At 41.8% G+C, this 22840-nt stretch overlaps 1 protein-coding gene across 2 annotated transcripts in view; it reads left to right on the top strand.

The window, feature by feature from the left end:
- The window catches only part of LOC138648963 (serine/threonine-protein kinase Nek11-like), a 247426-nt gene that overhangs the window by 10891 nt on the left and 213695 nt on the right, over nt 1-22840 (top strand). The gene's annotated exons all lie outside the window — the stretch shown is intronic.

Here is a 22840-nt window from a genome sequence, read left to right as displayed (position 1 = left end):
ACAAAAAACGTTCAATGAAACGTTTTTTTGTACGTCGCATCCGCCATTTCTGACCGCGCATGCGTGGCCGTAACTCCGCCCCCTCCTCCCCAGGACATAGATTGGGCAGCGGATGCGTTGAAAAACTACAGCTGCTGCCCACGTTGTGCACAATTTTCACAACGTGCGTCGGTATGTCGGGCCGACGCATTGCGACGGCCCCGTACCGACGTAAGTGTGAAAGAAGCCTAACCCTAAATTTAGCCCCAACCCTAACCCTAAATTTAGCCCCAACCCTAACCCTAAATTTAGCCCCAACCCTAGCCCTAACCCTACCCCTAACCCTACCCCTAGCCCTACCCCTACCTCTACCCCTAACCCTACCCCTAACCCTAATTTTAGCCCCAACTGCTGTTCTCCTGCCGGCCGGCAGATGGAGACAGATGGCGGGCGCACTGGGCATGCGTCCGCCATGTTCTTCTGCCGGCGGCCAGGAGGAGCAGCAAGAGGATCCAGGGACCTAGGTGAGTATGCTAGGGTCCCCGAATCCCCCTATTTCTCTGTCCTCTGATGTGCGATCACATCAGAGGACAGAGAATTACACTTTACTTTTTTTTTTTTTTTTTTGCGGTCGCCGGTAAACAGTTAATTACCAGCGATCGCAAAACAGGGGTCGGTAATACCGACCCCGATCATGCTCTTTGGGGTCTTGGCTATCCCCGGCAGCCGAGACCCCAAAGATTCTCCCGGTGCCGGCCGGCGGGCGCACTGCGCATGCGCCCGCCATTTTGAAGATGGCGGCGCCCACCGGGAGACACGAGGAGCATCGGGGGAGCTAGGTGAGTATTGGGGGGCCACCTGGGACCCCTTTTCTCCGTCCTCCGATGTGCGATCACATCGGAGGACAGAGAAATTAAAAAGAGATCGCTTTTTTTTTTTTTGCGATCGCCGGTAAACGGTTAATTACCGGCAATCGCAAATGCGGGGTGGGTTAAAAACCCCCCGAATCATGTTCTCTGGGGTCTCGGCTACCCTCGGCAGCCGAGACCCCGGAGAAAATCGGCCTCTGGGGGGCGCTATGGACTTTTTCCACAGCGCCGTTAATTAACGGCGCTGTGGTTTAAGTACCCTTAGCGGCCGCCGTTAAAAGGCGTATCGGCGGTCGCTAAGGGGTTAATCCTTGTACCCTTAAACTAGAGTTATGTCACCCAACATAGGTCACAAATAACATTTCCCACATGTCTACTTTACATCATTACAATTTTTGAAACATGATGTTTTTTTTGTTACGAAGTTAGAAGGGTTAAAAGTTGACCATCAATTTCTAATTTTTCCCCATAAAAAATTAACAAAACCATTTTTTTTAGGGACCACATCACATTTGGAGTGACTTTGAGGGGTCTATATGACAAAAAATACCCAAATGTGACACCATTCTAAAAACTGCTCCCCACAAGGTGCTCAAAACCACATTCAAGAAGTTTATTAAGGCTATGTTCACACCTTGCGTCGGGTCCCTGCGGGTTCTCCCGCAGCGGATTTGATAAATCTGCAAGGCAAAACAACTGTGGTTCTCCCTGCAGATTTATCGCGGTTTGTTCCGCGGTTTCCGCTGCGGGTTTCCGCCTATACTATTGATGCTGCATATGCAGCAATATGCAGCATCAATAGTAATGTTAAAAATAATAAAAATTGGTTATACTCACCCTCTGATGTCCGGATCTCCTGGGCGCTGCACCCGGCGGTCCGGTTCCAAAGATGCTGTGCGAGAAGGACCCTTCGTGACGTCACTGTCATGTGACCGCGACGTCACCGCAGGTCCTGGTCGCACAGCAACTCTGACCGGACGGCCCCGTGCAGCGCCCAGGAGATCCGGACATCAGAGGGTGAGTATAACCAGATTTTTTATTTTTTAACCCCAAATATGGTTCCCAGGGCCTGGAGGAGAGTCTCCTCTCCTCCACCCCGGGTAGGAACCGCACATTATCCGCTTACTTCCCGCAACGTGGGCACAGCATAAAATGCACCATAAAATTTGTTGTGCGAGTTTCTCTTGAGCGTGCCAATACCTGATATGTGGTGGAAAACTACTTTTTGGGCGCACAACAGGGCTCAGAAGGGAAGGAGCAACTTTTGAGTTTTGGAATGCAAAATTGGCTGGATGGATTGGCTTGTAATGTGGTAATTAACCCTAAGTTAACTTTAGTAACTGTAATATTGTACAGCTCATATCGAAATATAATGTATTTTCCCACTAAGTGGTGCTGTATGTATGAACTAAATATCTGTGTAGTTATGGATACTGTCCAGATGGTGGCAGCCGCGGGATGTGCTGTTGGATCCTTCTATGAGTCCCTGATTGGAAGGATAAATTAGGGAACATCCAATTTTTTTACTTGCACATTGTTTTAGTCTAATTACCGTCAAGATACTCAGCCGAATTATGCATATCATTACAGTGTGTGCGAGAGAGAAAGAATAGAGGAAATCAGATTTTTGTTTTCACAATGATTGGCTCTCTCAAGTCCCTGATTGGCTCATTTGCAATTAACCTCTTTTTCTATCCTAAAGTTTAGCTGCATTTCCCCCCCCAAAATCCCTCTTGAAAAGTTTTTGGAAAGTGGTAAATTTTGCCAGCAGCACATGGTTCTGACTGGCTCTAAATGTGCCGCCATATAGTGCTATAGTGTGGGCCAGCACTTCGATAGCTCCTTATGGGAGCCGTAATGGGGCCATGTGTATGACGAATATTAGTAGGAAATAAAGGCAGTTTATACGGATGTATTATTAGCCCATCGATGAGTCACTTCTTATGGTACGGTGATGACGTCATCAATTAACGCTATTAATTAACACCGAGATTAAGAAGATGTGTCAGAAAAGGGAATGCAGGAAGAATAGGTGTGAATGAGGAAGAAAATATACCGCCATAGTGGTAGCACCCGGCCTAAGGGAAGGCGTAGAAACATATAGATCTCTGAGAAACCCGGAGAAATAGGAGTTATCATTTATCACCTACAGAGATGTTTTTTCCAAGTACATAAGACCCGATTTTTTTAAGGTGGTTTTCCAAAAATTCTGTAGAAAAAAACACCTTGAAATGCAAATTCATCAAAAATTTATATCAGAAATGTACTCCAGTCACTAACTGGAGTAAGATTTCTGGCAGAGGTGCACTGTGATTATAATCTTACTCCAGCGGTGGAGTTCTTTACAAGGCACAGTGCCGTTCCTAATAAATTGGGCCTATAAATTTTGCACGCCTAAAGATTCCTAAAAAGACATAGGTGCTCTGACACTTAAGCTACTGCAATGCCCTGCACATGGGAAAAGTGAAATAGCTAATCAGGTGAACTATACTATGTTTCTAATTGGAGGCATTTCCTAATATTATTATTATTATTATTATTAAATCTAAGGTGGATCCAAGAAGGTTCTGTAAAAACCTGGAAGTCCGCAATTATACATTACAAAGGTCATGGATTTTCCATTGCAGCACAGAGGAATTAATTCACCACAGCTGGAGATCGGAGGATTGTCTGTCATTGCTACATGACCGCACTTGTCCAATTTTCCCCTTCTGCGGGAGGCTTCAGAACATGGACTTGTGACCTGAGCGTTATTCTAGTCTTCTGGGGGGAGTTCGTCAAGATGCATCTAATCCCTGGCAGAGCGACTCCTTATCTTGCCTTCCTGCTACAATTTGGTTATATAAAATACACCTTATGGAGTATTAAAATATATACAAAATAAATAATAAATTGATATTTCATGCAAGACATCGGGCGAGTAATAAATCTCCGTCGGTGTCCCGGGCAACCCCAACTAGCTTAATGTAATTTATTCCTTCTGGTTTCAGCGAAAATCCTCTTTATTCCCATTTCAATCTGAGCTGTTTTCTGCAGCGCTGGGAGATAGAGCCACCCTGCCTCGCCGGCTCTGGGACTTTGTCCTGCTTGAATTACTTCCACCATAATTGGGATGATGCTACTTTTTTAGCAGAGAAATGTGAAGCTTCCCCTGTATAATTTAGTGGATTCTGCGGTTGATAGCTTCATAGACATTTAAAGGGACCTGTCACTGAGATAAACCTCTTAACGTGGCCCTATCGGTTCTAAGAAAAGCATCAAGAGTGACAGTAGTGGAATTCTAAGACTTTTCTCATATATATATATATATATATATATATATATATATATATATATATTATATATATATATGTCACCAGCAAATCTGATGATTTCCCTCAAAATCTGGTTAGAGTCTCTTCTCGGAGATGTGCCATCTTTGAGGGGGGAGCTGATTCTTTAAAACATCAGAATGGCAAAGCACAAGTTTGGTTCATAGAATCTAATAGACAAATGGATTTATTTATTTTAACCACCTGATGAGTTAATTTACCATTGCATCTCAATGGGCAGGCTATCAGCAAATTGCAAATCAGACGGCAATTATCTTTACCTCTCTCCAAGAGTTTTAACTTTACTTAATCCAATTTTTTTTTTCCATTTATCAACCATGTAACAAGATGTCCCCGTCTATTCTTGCAGTCCAGATAAAGGAAAAGTATACAGCTGCTTGAAAAAGGTTAATCTACGAGAGGAGGACATAGCTGCTTGTAAAAGGTTAATCTACGAGAGGAGGACATAGCTGCTTGTAAAAGGTTAATCTACGAGAGGAGGACATAGCTGCTTGTCAAAGGTTAAGCTCCAAAATAAGGAGTTAACTGCATGTAAAGGATTAATCTAAAGATTTAATATCAGTCTGTCAGTTCAGAAGTCTGTGCTCCACAATCCTTCTTACATATCTTCTTTTCTAACTTACATAAAACATCATGTAAGATAACAGCACAGATCTCCCCTGTGTTTACATGCTGCACACTATCAGTCTTCCTACATACAGTGGTTTCTCCGGGAGGTCTCACACAGCTATCAAATAATCAAAGGAACGGTAGGAGAAATCAGCGAAAAATAGGGTCTTATCTAGTAGACGAATTAGGGTTATACTCAGATTAAAATAACATGATATATCCGGTATTAGCGGGTATCAGCTGCAGCAGATCCACGGGTCAGCCAGTGACCATTTGAACATCAAAAGAAAGGATTTTTGTGGTTTCTGTTGGTGGCTCCTATCTAGTTAGCTGCTTCATCTGAAGAGAAAAATTTGTGGAATGTGAATTCGAAGCTCCCATACCAGCCACCAAAATTTTTTTGTGTTTGTTTTTTTATCACAAGAGATTGAACCACACAATAATTTTTAATAATTTATTATAATTCAAATTACCGTAATTTTCATCACAATTCTCCTTTATAAAATGCTGGATCAAATCCCTTTTTTTTTTAATAAAATAAATCTCAACATTTTATCCTACATCATTCAGGAAAATTAAATTTTTAACTCCACATTTTAATAAATAATTTTTTTTTATTACTTTCTTCGCATATTAATAAAGAGATTTTTTTTAGAAAATGAAGCTTTCTATCTATGGGAACATAAAAATGTATTAAAAAAATATATATTTTGTTTACACCACAAAATGATCTCATAGAATAAATTATTCACATTCCACAAATTTTTCCCTTTAGCCCATTTAAAAAAAAAAAAAAAAAGAAGGAGGTGAAGGAGAAGATTTGGAAGGATGAATATGTAGAGATATTTTCCCTCCGTCTGTTGGAGAAATTAAACCTTGATAAGGGAAAAAAGAGGAGAGTAAAAAGGAGAGGAAGAAAAGCGTGCGTGGAGGCTTATTCCTCAGGCTTTTGTTATTGGTTACAGGCTTTCGCCATTTTAGCGGGTGTTATACAGTAGGTGAAAAGACACCAGAGTTGCCCATAGGATTTACAACGGGCAAACTTAGCTGAGATACGATGAGTAATTTCCGCAGATGGCAGTGCAGTCTAGTATTCATTTCAATTAGTCCTTTCCAGGGTAGTCTGGGGTCTCCAGCCACCGTGGGACAGTGGGGGTTGAGGCCCACACTTGGTCCACAGGTAATAAGATAGGCTTACAGTATGCTGGCAGTTTAATGAAGGCCTATGCAAGTTCGGGGGGTACAGTAAATTCAAGCACCAGTGTTAGACATGCAACAATGAACTCCACGGAGCGGCTTGTTGCTTTAAAAAAGGGAGAGTTATTCCTTGGGGAGGGGATTCTGCAAAACGGGAGGAGTCCAATGAGACTTCCCGCGATGGCTTCTTATCTAAGTAAAACAGGATAAGGTGGTGTTGTTGTAGGAGGTTTTTCTTTTTGGTTTTAGGATTCCCTCATCATCATTTGATGTCCCTTTTTGCTGAAAAAAATTAAAATATGCCTAACAGCACCCCTCGATTGTAAATCAAAACCTTGTGGTAGAAGTTCATTGTGGGCTTATGGCTGGTGCTTTTCAATTTCCTCCCTTACATAACTTAATTGGTACCACCACCAGTGGTGAAACAAAGAATGAGCCAAATAAATTTCGGCTCTTCAGCAGTTGTCTGCCCCCCCCCAATTTTTTTTCGGTAAATGACGGCATAGATCCGGAGCTTTGCTCCATGGTTTATACTTCACTTGATGCCGCGGTTAGTTGGGTGAGGACTTACAGAAAAGGGGCGCCGTTAGTGAAGATGGATATCGAGTCCGCTTTCCGATTGTTGCCGATGCACCCCTTTAGTCGAGATTTGTTGGGTTGTTTTTGGGAAGGCTCATATTTCGTAGAGAGATGCCCCCCCCAATGGGTGGCTCGATTTCATGCTTCCTGTTTGAAGCTTTTAGTTAATTTCTGAAATGGGTAGCTTGTGATGTAGCCAGGATATTGTCTGTCATTCACTATTTAGATTATTTTTTGTGATTTGGTCCTCCCGATACCCCAGTTTGCCAGTTGCTACTGAAATTAATGGAATGAGTAGCTCATCGTTTTGGAATCCCTTTGGTTCAGGAGAAAACTGAGGGTTCCACCACTTGTCTTAGATTTTTGGGAATTACCATCAATACGGTAAGTGTAGAGCGTAGATCGCCAGAAGAAAAAATTACAGCACTGTGCGCAGAAGTTCACAACGCAAATCAGCTTAAAAAATACAATTGTGGAACCTCTAATCACTGCTTGTAAAGCTCAATTTTGCCTGCAGAGTGCCTAGGTTAGCTGTGGCTATGGCAAGGGTCTTGTCTCCTTGGCACTACATTTGGTTAATGTACGAACTTAGGGATGATTTGATAGTTTGGAAAGATTTCCCCGACAAGTAAAATGGCCGGTCAATAATGATAACTGGGATTGTAGAGAATTTTGATTGCAAACTGTTTACTGACAAAAAAAAAAAAAAAAGAGTCAGGTTTCATTGTGATAACATGTCAGTTGTGATGGTCATCAATAATTTATCCACATCCTCTCCGCCTGTGGTTCGTTTGCTACGTCACTTTGTTTTGCATTTTATTAGATTTAACTCTTGGTGGTGGCGGTTCACATGCCGGGGGTTGAGAATTCAATTGTTGATTCCCTTTCTCGATTATAGTGTGAGCGGTTTCGGACCTTGGCGCCAGGAGCAGAGTCTGCAGGCTGCAAGTGGTCCGTGGAGCTTTGGAAATTGGTGCTCAAGCATTAGGATCATTGATTAGGGCTTCCCTTCCAGACAATACACTGAGGGCATATGAAACAGCCTGGAAATAGTGGGAGTTTTGGATTCAGCAGCCGAGAGTTTCTGGGGTAGAAGAAGTCTACGTAGATGTGCTGCTTTATTGGTTGAGCCACGTGGCAAAGGAAGGGTGGTTAATTTCGAAGGTAGATAATTTTTTGGCAGGGGTAGCATTTGGTTGGAAAACTATGGGCAGGACAGACATCACGAAGAATTTACTGGTGTCACAGGCATTAAAAGGTTTGAGGAAGGGACACACAAGGACTGATACTTGCACGCCAATCTCATTGAATTTATTGGTGGAATTTGGAGGAAGGCTGGGGCAAGTGTGCAGCTCCCCTTTTAAAGAGTTGTTGTTTCAACTGGCTTAACCATGGGTGGCTAGGGGTACGAGGTATGAGCTGGCGACAGGTACTGCTGGAGTTCCCCGGTAAGTGCCTCTGGATATCATATTCAAATGCCTATTCTGGGCCACAGACCTCGGTCTGCACAGGGTTTTGCGCAAGACTTCTGGTGAGTCCTCATGCTTCGTGTACCCATTGCAGCTTGCACCTGAGCTTCCACTTAAACCGCCCTCTCTCTCTTCCTTAGACTCATAATCAGAAAGTGTTTCCGCTTTTTGTTTCCTTTATCCCATCTCCACCCTCGGCTATTCCCAAGCTCACCATGTTTCGCTGTGGAGATGATATTCTTGAGGTGATGAGCCTTGTTGGTTTGGAGCCAGATATAGCGTTACCTTGATGTCCAAAATGTTCAATTTTGGTCTCATCTGACCACAGCACCTTCCTCCATTCAGTTGGAGAGTCTCCAACATGTCTTTTGGAAAACTTAAAGTGAGCCTTACAATTTTTGTTTAAGCTTAGGCTTTTTTTTCTGACCACTTTTCCACAAAGGCCACCTCTATGGAGTGTACAGCTTATTGTGGTCTTATGGAAAAATACTCCAGTCTGTGTTTGGGAACTCTGCCTCCTCCAGGGTTACCATTGGGCTCTGCACTGCCTCTCTAATTAATGCCTGCCTTGCCTGGGTTGAGAGTTTTGGTGGTCGGCCCTCTCTTGGCAGGTTTGTTGTGGTACTATGTTCATTCCAATGGATTATGGTGCTCTGGGGATTATCAGAGATTGGGATTTTTTTTTTTGTAATCCAACCCTGACTTGTTCTTCTCATCAACTTTGTCCCTGACTTGTTTGGAGATCTCCTTGGTCTTCATGGTGGTGTTTGGAGATCTCCTAGGTCTTCATGATGGTGTTTGGAGATCTCCTAGGTCTTCATGGTGGTGTTTGGAGATCTCCTTGGTCTTCATGGTGGTGTTTGAAGATCTCCTTGGTCTTCATGGTGTTGTTTGGAGATCTCCTTGGTCTTCATGGTGTTGTTTGGAGATCTCCTTGGTCTTCACGGTGTTTGGTTAGTGGTGCCTCTTCTTAATGGTGTTGCAGTCTCTGTGGCCTTTCAGGAAAGTTAAAAAGAGTATATACTGACAGACATGTGACACTTAGATTACACACAGGAGGAAGCCCTGTTACTAAGCATGGGACGTATGAAGGCAATTGCTTGAACCAGAAATATTTAGGGGCTTAATCACAAAAGGGATGAATACATATGCACATGCCAATTTTTAGCTATTTGATCCCATAAATGTAATTAATTCCTGTATGTTTCTCTCTTCACTAACTTAGACTATTTAGTGCTGATGCATCACACACACAAAACGGATTGCAAAAATATTTAAACACAGGATGTAATGTAAGAAAATAGGTAAAAAGCCAAAGGGGGTGAATACACTGTACATTATAATCACATGTCCAAACTGTTGTTTTTCAGGTAAACAGGCTTGTGACCATCCTGGTCACCCCCTTACATTTTGAGGGGTCAAGTAATGCTCGCTGTGGCGGTAGGGAGGGGGCTCTTGGAGTTGGTGACAAAAATTGTAGTGGGGGAGCAGTTGTACATTGTGTAGATGGTAACCTCCTATTGGGTTTGGAATTATGGTAATTGCCTGGTGGATTTTTTGCTCTTCGGGGTGGGGTCCCTGGGAGTCGGTGGTATGGAAATGGTTTTCCAGCAATTGAGGTGCTCCTGAGCCTGTGGTTGCAGCTGGGGGTAATGCTGGATGGTTATTATGTATTTGCTCTCACCTGGTTTTGGAGCTCCAAGAACCTCCTGATCACAAGTCATTTATTAGCTGTTATGTTTTTGTTATACTAAAAGCCGATATGGCCAATTTAATCCAAAATTGGTTGTGTATCTGCTTTTTTAGAGTAATCCGGAAAAATAGGGCGATGGGGGAGATGGAAAGTTTAAGGAGTCATTTAAAGGGAGGCAGCCATTACAATACTGCAGACAAGGATTTTTTTTTTTTTTAGATTTTCCAAATTATATACACAGGAAGATTTTTGACACTGTCTTCCTTTTACATTATGAATTTCGGGAGATAATCTTTTTTTAAGTTTACATTATGATGGAACATGGGCACAATGAGCTCCGTTTCCTTCATAGAACTCCATGCTCAAAATAACAGGAACTCCAACAGATGCACTTAATGCCAGGGTTAACACACCTACAACCCCTGGCAAAAATTATAGAATCACCGTCCATGGAGGATGTTCATGGCACAAAACTACAGTAATTTCAAATGACAACTTTCTGACTTTAATAAACACTAAAAGAAATCAAAAACAAAAAATGTGGTTGTCAGTAATGGTTACTTTTTTAGAACAAGCAGAGGGAAAAAAAATATGGACTCACTCAATTATGTGGGAAAAAATTATGGAATCACCCTCTAAATTTCAATTCCCAAAACTAACACCTGCATCAAATTAGATCTGCTCGTTATTCTGCATTTAAAAAGGAGTGATCACATCTCGGAGAGCTGTTGCACCAAGTGGGCTGACATGAATCATGTCTCCAACACGAGAGATGTCAATTGAAACAAAGGGGAGGATTATCAAACTCTTAAAAGAGGGTAAATCATCAGGCAATGTTGCAAAAGATGTTGGATGTTCACAGTCAGCTGTGTCTAAAATCTGGACCAAATACAAACAACATGGGAAGGTTGTTAAAGGCAAACATACTGGTAGACCAAGGAAGACATCAAAGCATCAAGACCGGAAACTTAAAGCAATATGTCTCCAAAACAGGAAATGCACAACAAAACAAATGAGGAATGAATGGGAGGAAACTGGAGTCAACGTCTGTGACCGAACTGTAAGAAACCGCCTAAAGGAAATGGGATTTACATACAGGAAAGCTAAAGAAAAGCCATCATTAACACCGAAAGAGAAAAAGGTTACAATGGGCTAAGGAAAAGCAATCGTGGACTGTGGATGACTGGATGAAAGTCATATTCAGTGAAGAATCGCGAATCTGCATTGGGCAAGGTGATGATGCTGGAACTTTTGTTTGGTGCCGTTCCAATGAGAGTTATAAAGATGACTGCCTGAAGAAAACATGCAAATTTCCACAGTCATTGATGATATGGGGCTGCGTGTCAGGTAAAGGCGCTGGGGAAATGGCTGTCATTACATCTACTATATAATTGTCTAAGGGTCACTTCCGTCTTTTTGTCCTTCTGTCTGTCCCGGATATTCATTGGTCGCGGCCTCTGTCTGTCATGGAATCCAAGTCGCTGATTGGTCTCGCCAGCTGCCTGTCATGGCTGCCGCGAACAATCAGCGACGGCCACAGTCCGATTAGTCCCTCCCTACTCCCCTGCAGTCAGTGCCCGGTGCCCGCTCCATACTCCCCACAGTCACCGCGCACACAGGGTTAATGCCAGCGGTAACGGACCGTGTTATGCCGCGGGTAACTCCGTTACCACCGCTATTAACCCTGTGTGACAAAGTTTTTTACTATTGATGCTGCCTATGCAGTGTCAATAGTAAAAGGATCTAATGTTAAAAATAATTTAAAAAATAAAAAATCATTATATACTCACCTTTCCCGCTCCTCGCGACGCTCCGGTAATAGCTCCATGCAAGCGGCAGGTTCCGGTGGCAAGGATGGTATGTGACAAGGACCTGCCATGACGTCACGGTCATGTGACCGCGACCTCATCACAGGTCCTGTGCACCTGCGCGAGAAGGACCTGCCATGACGTCACGGTCATGTGACCGCGACGTCATCACGGGTCCTCCGCTACCAACCCTGGGACCGGAAGCTGCCGAGTGCACCGCACACAGGCGACATGACTACAAGGGCTCCCTCGGAAGATGAGTATATATTTATTTTTTAACCTGTGACATACGTGGCTGGGCAATATGCTATGTAGCTGGGCAATATACTACGTGACTGGCCAATATACTACGTGGCTGGGCAATATACTACGTGGCTCTGTGCTGTATACTACGTCACTGTGCAATATACTACATGGCTCTGTGCTGTATACTACGTCACTGGGCAATATACTACATAACTGGGCAATATACTATGTGGCTGGGCAATATACTACGTCACTGGGCAATATACTACGTAACTGGGCAATATACTACGTCGCTGGGCAATATACTACGTGACTGGGCAATATACTACGTGGCTGGGCAATACACTACGTGACTGGGCAATATACTACGTGGCTGGGCAATATACTACGTGACTGGGCAATATACTACGTGGCTGGGCAATATACTACGTCACTGGGCAATATACTACGTCGCTGGGCAATATACTACGTGACTGGGCAATATACTACGTCACTGGGCAATATACTACGTCGCTGGGCAATATACTACGTGGCTGGGCAATATACTACGTGGCTGGGCAATATACTACGTGGACATGCATATTCTAGAATACCCGATGCGTTAGAATCGGGCCACCATCTAGTCTTCAATAAATGCACAAGTTTATGTTGATATTTTGGACACTTTTTCTTATCCCATCAATTGAAAGAATGTTTGGGGATGATGAAATCATTTTTCAGGATGATAATGCATCCTGGCATAGAGCAAAAACTGTGCAAACATTCCTTGAAAATGGACACATAAGGTCAATGTCATGGCCTGCAAATAGTCCGGATCTCAATCCAATAGAAAATCTTTGATGGAAGTTGAAGAAAGTGATCCATGACAGGAATCCAACCTGCAAAGCTGATCTGGCAACAGCAATCACAGAAAGTTGGAGCCAGATTGATGGAGAGTCCTGTGTGACCCTCATTAAGTCCAGACCTCAGAGACTGCAAGCTGTTAGAAAAGCCAGAGGTGGTGCAACAAAATACTAGTAATGTGCTGGAGTGTTTTTTTGTTTGTTTTTCATGAATCCATATTTTTTTCCCTAAAAACGTAACCATTACTGACTACCACATTTTTTGTTCTTGATTTCTTTTAGTGTTTATTAAAGCCAGAAAGTTGCCATTTGAAATGACTGTAGTTTTGTGCCATGTCTGTGATCTGCTTTTTTTCTACAAAATTAAACAACTGAATGAACATCCTTCAAGGCTGGTGATTCCATAATTTTTGCCAGGGGTTGTATACATGTAGGCATTTTACGCATGTTTAAGGTTTTTTTTCGCAAGGTTTGGAGTCTCAAAATCCCATGTGTGAATGGAAAAGCGATGTGCACGGTCTATGTGTGCTCCCTGCACATCTATGGAACTGATAGATTGCCTATAAGCAGGCGTTGACAGCCCAAGTAACAAAAATTAAACTAGACACTGCAACCCAAACTCCTGACTTTGGGACTAGACTAATTTTTTTGCATCCCCTTAAATATGAATAGGGGTGAGAATAAAGCTGTGACTTCTTGAATATGTGCTTGATAACTATGGGTACAATCCATGTGCAATGTTTAGATTTGGGACCCTTTGTTAAAAGGGTTTTCCACTATCAAAAAACTTGCGCCCAAACGACTGCATATATGCAAAACAACAAACACAGTCAGTACTCATCCTCCCCTGGTCCAACATTGGCTCTCCAACGCATCCTCATTCATTATGCATTGACTGCAGTGGTGACGGCATGACTATAGTTCCCATCACCGTAGCAGTAGCACCGTAGCAGCCTTTCTCTGGTTTGGGTTTCCCTGGATCAACACGATAGGATATAGGTTCAACTCGAAGGACTGCTGTCTTCTCAGCATTGGCCTCATGGGGGTTTGTGTTCTCCTGAATCAACATGATAGGATATAGGTTCAACTCGATGGACTTGTGTCTTAGCATCGGCCTCATGGGGGTTTGTGTTTCCTGGATGAACATGATAGAATATAGGTTCTACTCGATGGACTGGTGTCTTCTCAGCATTGGCCTCATGGGGGTTTGTGTTCTCCTGAATCAACATGATAGGATATAGGTTCAACTCGATGGACTGCTGTCTTCTTAGCATCGGCCTCATGGGGGTTTGTGCTCCCGTGAATCAATATGATAGGATATAGGTTCAACTCGATGGACTGCTGTCTTCTTAGCATCGGCCTCATGGGTGTTTGAGTTCCCCTGCATTAACATGATAGGATATAGGTTCAACTCGATGGACTTGTGTCTTCGTAGCATCGACCTCATAGTGGTTTGTGTTCCCCTGGATCAACATGATAGGATATAGGTTCAATTTGATGGACTTGTGTCTACTTTCAATCTTAAAACTACGAAAACGGGAAAGCTGGTGAAAAAAAAACCATTGGTAGATTCCTGTGTCTCTTCGGATATTGTAAGAAATTGGATGGAAGACTCAGTGAAAAGTAAGAATTTATGCTTTTGGGCAAAATTTCAATGCAGACTACAAGTATTCCTCTTCCAAACGTTGCTAGAGGAAGGGACTTGACAACTATTTCAAGTGTCTCAGAACTTTGGTTGTCCCTTTCCTTATGGCATCACCCTCTCAGCTAGTTGCCAGATTTCTAAACAATGCTGCCAGGGGTTTTCCAAACGAACTGCCTTCGGGTTCATTTAGTCCAGTAGGTAGGGGGACATGTTAAAGGTTCTAAAGTTAAGGAGAAATGTAATGTTCTCACATTGATGTGTACTTACTAGTGATGAGCGAATATACTCGTTACTCGAGATTTCCCGAGCACGCTCGGGTGTCCTCCGAGTATTTTTTTTTAGTTCTCGGAGATTTAGTTTTCATCGCCTCAGCTGAATGATTTACAGCTATTAGTGAGGCTAAGTACATGTGGGGGTTGCCTGGTTGCAAGGGAATCCCCACATGTAATCAAGCAGGCTAGTAGCTGTAAGTCATCCAGCTGCGGCGAAGAAAACTAAGTCTCCGAGCACTAAAAAATGCTCGGGAAATCTCGGGAAAGCGTGCTCGGGAAATCTCGAGTAACGAGTATATTCGCTCATCACTAGTACTTACCATGCCAACGGCACTTTAAATCAGCATACCATAAACTAATTATGACCTTCAGCTGTAAATATGGGTTAATACTACTTATAAGGACCTCGTTTCTTTGATATTTTGGACCAAAACCAAAAGGAAATAAATGTAAGGTTTAACCGTTCTTCCCCTAGAAGTGAGCAGATCATTACTGCCCCGACACAAGAGAATTGCTTCTAATATGTTGTGCTTTGTAAAACTTTTATTTTCATGTGCAGATGACCCCATTTTAATGGTGAATTCAGTAATCTCCATTTTCCATAAATGTTCTTGATCACTATGGTAATATCACATTAGAAGCAAAATATTTCATGCTGCGACTGTACGGATGGCACAAGGTTGTCTCTAGATTAGAGGAAAACGGGCTTCACCACCAGAAAGGAACGCGGTTCAAGAGTCTTGTTGTAATGACGTAAAATTCTCTTCTGTAGAAGCCTCCAACTTCTTTACTGGAAAATTAGAAATATCTAAAACAAAGAATGCACAGAAACTGGGCCAATTATATGATACTAGATGGTGGCCCGATTCTAACGCATCGGGTATTCTAGAATATGTATTTATGTATGTATATAACAGCCACATAGTATATAGCACAGGCCACGTAGTATATAGGAGCCATGTAGTATATAGCAGACAAATACTATGTGGCCTGTGCTATATACTATGTGGCTGCTATATACATACATATTGTAGAATACTCGATGCGTTAATACAGGCCACGCAATATATAACAGTGGCCACGCAGTATATAACACAGCCACGTACTATATAACACAGTCCACGCAGGGGACATAGTATATAACACAGGCCATGCAGTATATAACACTGGCCACGTAATATATAGCACAGCCCACACAGTATATAGCAGCCACGTAGTATATAACACTGCCCACGCAGAATATAACAGTGGCCACGCAGTATATAACACAGCCCATGCAGTATATAGCAGTCATGCAGTATATAACACAGGCGACATAGTATATAACACAGGCCATGCAGTATATAACACTGGCCACGTAATATATAGCACAGCCCACACAGTATAGAACACAGCCCATATAGTATATAACACTGGCCTATGTAGTATATAGCAGCCACGCGGTATCTAACACAGCCCACGTAGTATACAGCAGTGTGGGCACCATATCCCTGTTAAAAAATAATTAAAATAAAAAATAGTTATATACTCACCCCTGGGATCCAGCGAAGCTCTGGCGATACGCGCTGCATAGGCAGCATCAATAGTAAAAAGTTGGGGACACACAGGGTTAATAGCAGCGGTTACGGAGTGCATTACCCGCCGGCATTAACCCTGTGTTAGCGGTGGCGAGAGGGGAGTATGCGGGCGCCGGGCATTGACTGCGGGGAGCAAGGAGCGGCCATTTTCTTTCGGACCGTGTCCGTCGCTGATTGATCGTGGCTGTTTTGCTGCGACCAATCATCGACTTGGAATTCCATGACACTGAGGCCGCGACCAATAAATATCCGCGACAGAAAGAAGGACAGAAAGAAAGACAGAATGTCGGAAGTGACCCTTAGAAAATTATATAGTAGATCCAGGCAGGCAGATGTTCTGCGATGAAATATCATATATATTTAATTTATTTTGACCTTTGGGAAGGACGTTTTTATTTGTGCTCATTGAAAACCATATCATCAGCTGATTAAGTCGTCGACAAAAAAATAAAGAGGCAAAAGACAGTAGAAAGATTTTTATCTAAATAATTTTTTCGATAAATCTCGGATGTGGAGAAATAACAATAGTGGGGCCACTGTGGCTTCAATGTCTATGAGGATGGGCAAAAATGGTGTTCCTCCATATTCTTCTGTTCCACGTTCATATGGACCTCTAGGTTCCTGGGCCAAAGTCTATAACGGGGCCCTCCATTAACTAGTTACAAAACTGGTGTTTTGGGGTGTGGATGTGATTTTCACCCCCTACAGCTGTACCGCCAATGGACTCCATTGGGGAATACGTGCCTGAAGACTCTAGGCCCAGCTGACCTCTCTTGGCACATTAGTAGTCAAGTGGCCAAATACTGTACGATACATAAATGGCAAAAAAGGGGCACCTTGATTTATTGGTGATCATAAATATTAATTTTCTTTCCCTATAAATTAGATTCTCAACTAATCATTATATTGGCCGAACAATAGAATCAGGTAGCGTAAATTCAGTAAGTGTCACCTTTCAGATACGCAGAGTATGGGTGTTTTTTTGCCCTTATTATGGCCGTAATACCTGTCTCTCCTTTTTTATTAGAATCTTAGAAGCCTACAATGCTCAACCTTATGTACAGCGGGACATGTCGTGTTGTGTCCTTCAAACGGGCGTAATAAAGTACCCATTTCATGCTCATCAGGAAACGCTCTGTGGCTGGAATATTCAGTGCTTTATCCATTGATTGAGGATGTTCTCATTCTAGCTTTACATTTTACTAACCGAAAAGTACAAACAAATGGGAGTATATGAAGGATAATAACCAAAAAAAGAAAAAAAAACTCCTAAAATATAGCTTTTATTTATACGGTTATAGTCACTAAATACTCAATAGGTTCACTACAAAAATCAGTCTTATAGTATAATAAACAGAAAAGAGAACAATTTAAGGGGTTGGGGCGAGTGCCCCCCTCCACCTTGCCTCGGAGTTGACACTTTAAGTTCAACATGGCGCCCCTGATTAACATTGGCTATCCCTTAGTGACCCTAATGGGGAATGACTATCAAAAGACCACAACAAGAAAAAATAAAGTGCTATAGTGCCATTTAGCAGCTTATAGCTGATGCATGACCGCAATAACACAAGGTCATAAGCTCTAGGACTAAGCAGTCGGTAAATTCGTATTGTTTTTGTGAACCCTCAATGAGTACAACAGAATAGTTGGTTATAGCGCTGTAACGTTAAGCCTTCAATGCAACAGTCAGAGAAATACAGTAAATGGCTTAAATCTATATATAAAAAGATGTACTAACGCAAAATGTACAATGAGACTTCACATAATTGTCTCATCACACAATATAGATATAAGCAGAGCAAAAGTGATCCATAAGGGTCAATAGCTTTATAGAGATAGAGCAGACCAAAACATCGATACGTTAGTGTACTTATCTTTTAAAGTTTAAAATAAAATATGCCCAACCCGACGCGTTTTCCCCCGGAAATGGAAACCAGGGTTCATCAGGGGACCTAATGTGCTTGCACTAGAGATGTCAATACAATGAGGAACATATCTCTATTATTATTTATTATTATAGCGCCATTTATTCCATGGCGCTTTACATGTGAGGAGGGGTATACATAATAAAAACAAGTACAATAATCAAACAATACAAGTCACGACTGGTACAGGAGGAGAGAGGACCCTGCCCGCGAGGGCTCACAATCTACAAGGGATGGGTGAGGATACAGTAGGTGAGGATAGAGCTGGTCGTGCAGTGGTTTGGTCCATCGGTGGTTACTGCAGGTTGTAGGCTTGTCGGAAGAGTTAGGTCTTCAGGTTCTTTTTGAAGGTTTCGATGGTAGGCGAGAGTCTGATGTGTTGGGGTAGAGAGTTCCAGAGTATGGGAAATGCGTGGGAGAAATCGTGTATGCAATTGTGGGAAGATGAGAAGAAAGGGGAGTAGAGAAGGAGATCTTGTGAGGATCGGAGGTTGCGTGCAGGTAAGTATTGGGAGACGAGGTCACAGATGTATGGAGGACATGTATGGATGTATGGTTCTCTATGGCCACATGTTTGATAATGATAGAACAGGCATCGTCCTATTATTAGAGATGCACCAAAGTAATTAAGAGGAGACCACCCCATCATTAATACTGGCATATAAAACATAATTCTTAAAATTTATTGGATGCAATGAGGACCTGTGGCATCATAGTTATAAGGGCTGCAGCACTTGTATTAGAAATAATAAAAAAAAAGGGCTCCTACGGTAAAACCAAATCATTGACTCCAACCGCTTGTTGTGAACAATACAGCACTGGTTTCTGGATTGGACTGATATTGTGGAAAAACTATGTTGGCCAGAGGCATACATCCTGGACCCCAGTGCAAAGCAAGTAACACAGCCCCCAGCTGTCACATACCAGTCATAGAGGTATTGTCCTCTAAATCATTAAAGGGGGCCTCCTAAGGCTCTAAGTCCCAGTAGTGCCAACAATAATTGTTGGTGCAGGTAACGCTATAGACTAATGGCCATCTACCACCAGACAGGAGACAGCCCAGGCATGTTTAGTTTAATTACTGATCTGTAGACATTTCAATTCCCCATCAGTCTGCATGATATCATTGAATGTGTGTTAATAAGGTTACTTGGTTCTTTAGGCATTTACAATTGATATGATCTCAAACTTTGGTCAGATTACGGAGACTCCGGTGACTCAGCGTTAGAACAGAAGTCTACATGATGGCAATTTCCTCGCTAATTTGTTTTGCCTTATAAGAATCTATAATTTCTGCTCGAGAGTGTGACAGACAAAGGGAAAATCTGTAAGCTTGGCCTCGATCCAGAGAACAGCACAGTAAAGATGTTTATTTACTTGTATAGGACTTCTGCAGATTTCTGCCGATTCTTCACAAAGTTATTTTCTAGGATTTGGTCACCAAACTTCATCATTGTTTAAAGAGAAAGGAAAGGTACAAAAAAAACAGTTGGCAGTGGATTAATCTCAGTACTGTCCAAGCGTTCAACAATGGATATATATTCAGGAATAAAGATAACAGCTTACAACTGATGTTTCTTACAGCTTAGGATCTTAGCATCTTTTGTCAACTTGCAAAGTGAAAGTAAACTATGCTCCAGCTCTACACACAGTGAGCACACACTTTCTGGTTTCTTTTTTTTTTTTTTTTAAACAGTGCTTTATTGGCAATATAACACCATCAGTGGAGACAGAAACTCATGCACTATTAAACAGTAGTAAATAGTAGTTGTTTCAATATATACAACAATAAGAGTTATTCCAACAGACACAGATGATCATGACCGTTATGATCCTGGTCATTGCAAAATTGGATCAGTTGTAATTATTTCCTTTTAGGCTAGAGACTAGAGTTACACCATCCAGAAGAATCGGGTGATTATGCTAATCACACTCTGATCAGAGTTTAATTACATTGTGATCCGATCTTCTAGGATGAGGAAAAGATGGAAAAACAAAATTTCTCCATTTTGTCAGTCTGTGAAAACCGAACCCGACTCGGATGTCAACCAACTCATTGACTTGCATGGCCAAGTGTGAGTGCAAATTGGGCATGCTGCAAATTTTTAATCGGACCATCTCTTTCCGAAGAAAAAGGTCGGACATGTGCACGGCCACATAGAATAACATTGGTCTGAGTGCGATACGATGTTTTGTCAGGTCGCACTTGGATCAAAAATACGGTCGTCTGCATGTGCCCTAAAACCGCATAGTTGTTACCTCTTTTGCACAAATTTACTAAGATTGACATTTCATATGCAAATCTAAAAAGTGCCCAAAATGTATTAAAAAGGTGACTACCACTTAAAAAGGAGTTACAAACTCTCCTGAGACCATTAGAACAAACTCACTGACGGATTGTAAGTTAACATGTTCTGCAGCCAGCAATGTATAGTGTAACACAGAGGCTATAGAAGCAAAACAGTGCAAACGTTTTAATGAAACCCAATGGCAAAAATTACTTTGAGGCTGCCGTCACACTAGCAGTATTTGGTCAGTATTTTACATCAGTATTTACAAGCCAAAACCAGGAGTGGGTGATAAATGCAGAAGTGGTGCATATGTTTCTATTATATTTTCCTCTAAATGAGGTTTTGGCTTACAAATACTGATGTAAAATACTGACCTAATACTGCTAGTGTGACGGCAGCCTTAACCTCAAATACTGCCATTTACCAAAAAATTATTCCTAAAGACAACCTACATGTCTAAACATTGTAGGCCATGCCCTCCCAGTAAGTCAATCCAACATTCTTAAGTTTTGATGTACTAAAGGTAGTTCTGTTGCCCAAATTGCATCTTTTTGGCACAACTTGACATTTTTTTGGGATTAGTTTAAGCTAAAGCTGATAGCGAAATAAAAGATTAATAAATCTGGGCTGTTGTTGTGGCCCACTCTGATATTTTAACTATATCTGGGAGTGGGTAGCAGTTTATTACGTGTAAAGGTGTTCAGTTTGGTGTATTATCGGTATTTATCTGCCTTCATGAAGGAGCAGAGGTACCTGGAGACAGCAGAAGATCAAATACCCAAAAGGGGGCATTTATGAAAAAACTTAAGTACAATCATTTGGCAAACATTTTGGGGACCATGAATCAGGGCAATTGAGGGACTTTGTGCTCCCAACCATCATAACGGGAATTCCTGAAACTTGAGAACCTTTTTATATGTTTTTTAATTAAATTGTGAATATGTTTTAATTTTAATTTGACGTTAAAATAATTGAGATAATCTTGGTGTTTAATTGATTTTAGCATAAATCTTCAATTAATGTTCTCACCACATTACACATCCAGAGGTCTCATTTACAATCGGTAGGATGCAGAAGCTCAGGGAAATCTTAGACACTAATTAAAGTAAGAAGGTGACTTGATGCTCCCAAAATATGCCCAAACTAATTAGGTTTCTTATAAAAAAGAAAACAAAGAAAATTAGAGGAAGTTTGCAGCCTGCTAAAAAAAATGGCATCATAGTAAATGTAGAATCACTTTTTTTTTTTTTTTTTTAAGAAAAAGTTTCTTAACTGAGGAGCCAAAAATCTGAAATCGAAAAATAAAAGAACAAATGGAAAGGGGTTTAAGAGTTTGAGGATTGGGAAAACAAATGTGGAGTTCCCTAATAACAAACTTAACAGGTTAATGATCAATTATCCCAGAGCCCCGAAGGTTTAAGAAATTGGTGGGGACATTATTAATTATAAGAATCTCTGCTTCTCTGAAATAACTTTTAGGGTGTTTCCAATTAAATAGAATGAGAAAAACAGTTTACATCAGTAGTCAAATTTGCAAGTAGGTAATCTACAACTCAGAATAGGCAAATCGTGGACGGCATTTTTCTGGGACCACCAAGATGAGCCTTAGTAAACACGAAAATGTTATGCCGATCGTCATAGGAATCCTTACATTCCCAAAACCTATGTAGCGCTGTCTTAGTGATAATTAAGCTTCTTGTTCAGATTAGTGGATGTTTTTGCTTCATTTTCATATACAGTAGCTCTCTCTTTGACCATATCTGCATGATGGCTAACAGTGCCTTGCAGTGTCGGGGTCCTGGTTACAATTTTAATCAGAAGCAATATCTGCATGAAACTTGTTGTATGATCTCTCTTTGTGTGATTTTCCTCCAGATACTCCTGTTTTGTTCTGCATCCAAAAATATAATGACTATACACATTAGACTAATGTCATCCAAACCTGGCAGTATCAGCGGTATCGGCTTAGGGTCTAAAAATAAAAATATGGAGAGTGATCAGTATCAGCCTAAAATGTATGGCTAATAATGTGTATGGTTGTCTACCAACTTTCCACTCCGTCACGGGCGATAATTTTGTTCTCTGGGAGATGAGTCGCCGCCAAAGGCATATGGCAACGACTCTTTCATAGAGAACACATGACAGCTCGGCTGAACCAAGTGTTCCTGTGTATGGAGGAATTAGGAGAAACAGTTGCCAGTTGAACCATTGTTCAATCAATAGTGATCTACTGTATGTGAGAGGACATACCGTACTCATAAGTAAGAACATTTCCTATGAAAAGGGTGTAGTTTGTGCAAGATAAGGATCTTAGGCTACTTTCACACTAGCGTTTTCTGCAATCCGTCACAATGCGTCGTTTTGCAGAAAAAACGCATCCTGCAAAAGTGCTTGCAGGATGCGTTTTTTCCCCATAGACTTGCATTGACGACGCATTTGCGACGGATTGCCACACGTCGCATCCGTCGAGCGACGGATGCGTCGTGCTTTTGCGGACCGTCGGGAGA

This window comes from Ranitomeya imitator, chromosome 9 (assembly GCF_032444005.1).
Source record: "Ranitomeya imitator isolate aRanImi1 chromosome 9, aRanImi1.pri, whole genome shotgun sequence".
In the NCBI taxonomy this organism is placed as follows: Eukaryota; Metazoa; Chordata; class Amphibia; order Anura; family Dendrobatidae; genus Ranitomeya; species Ranitomeya imitator.
Note: the sequence above shows the minus strand (reverse complement) of the source record. Positions and strands in the feature narration are given on the sequence as shown.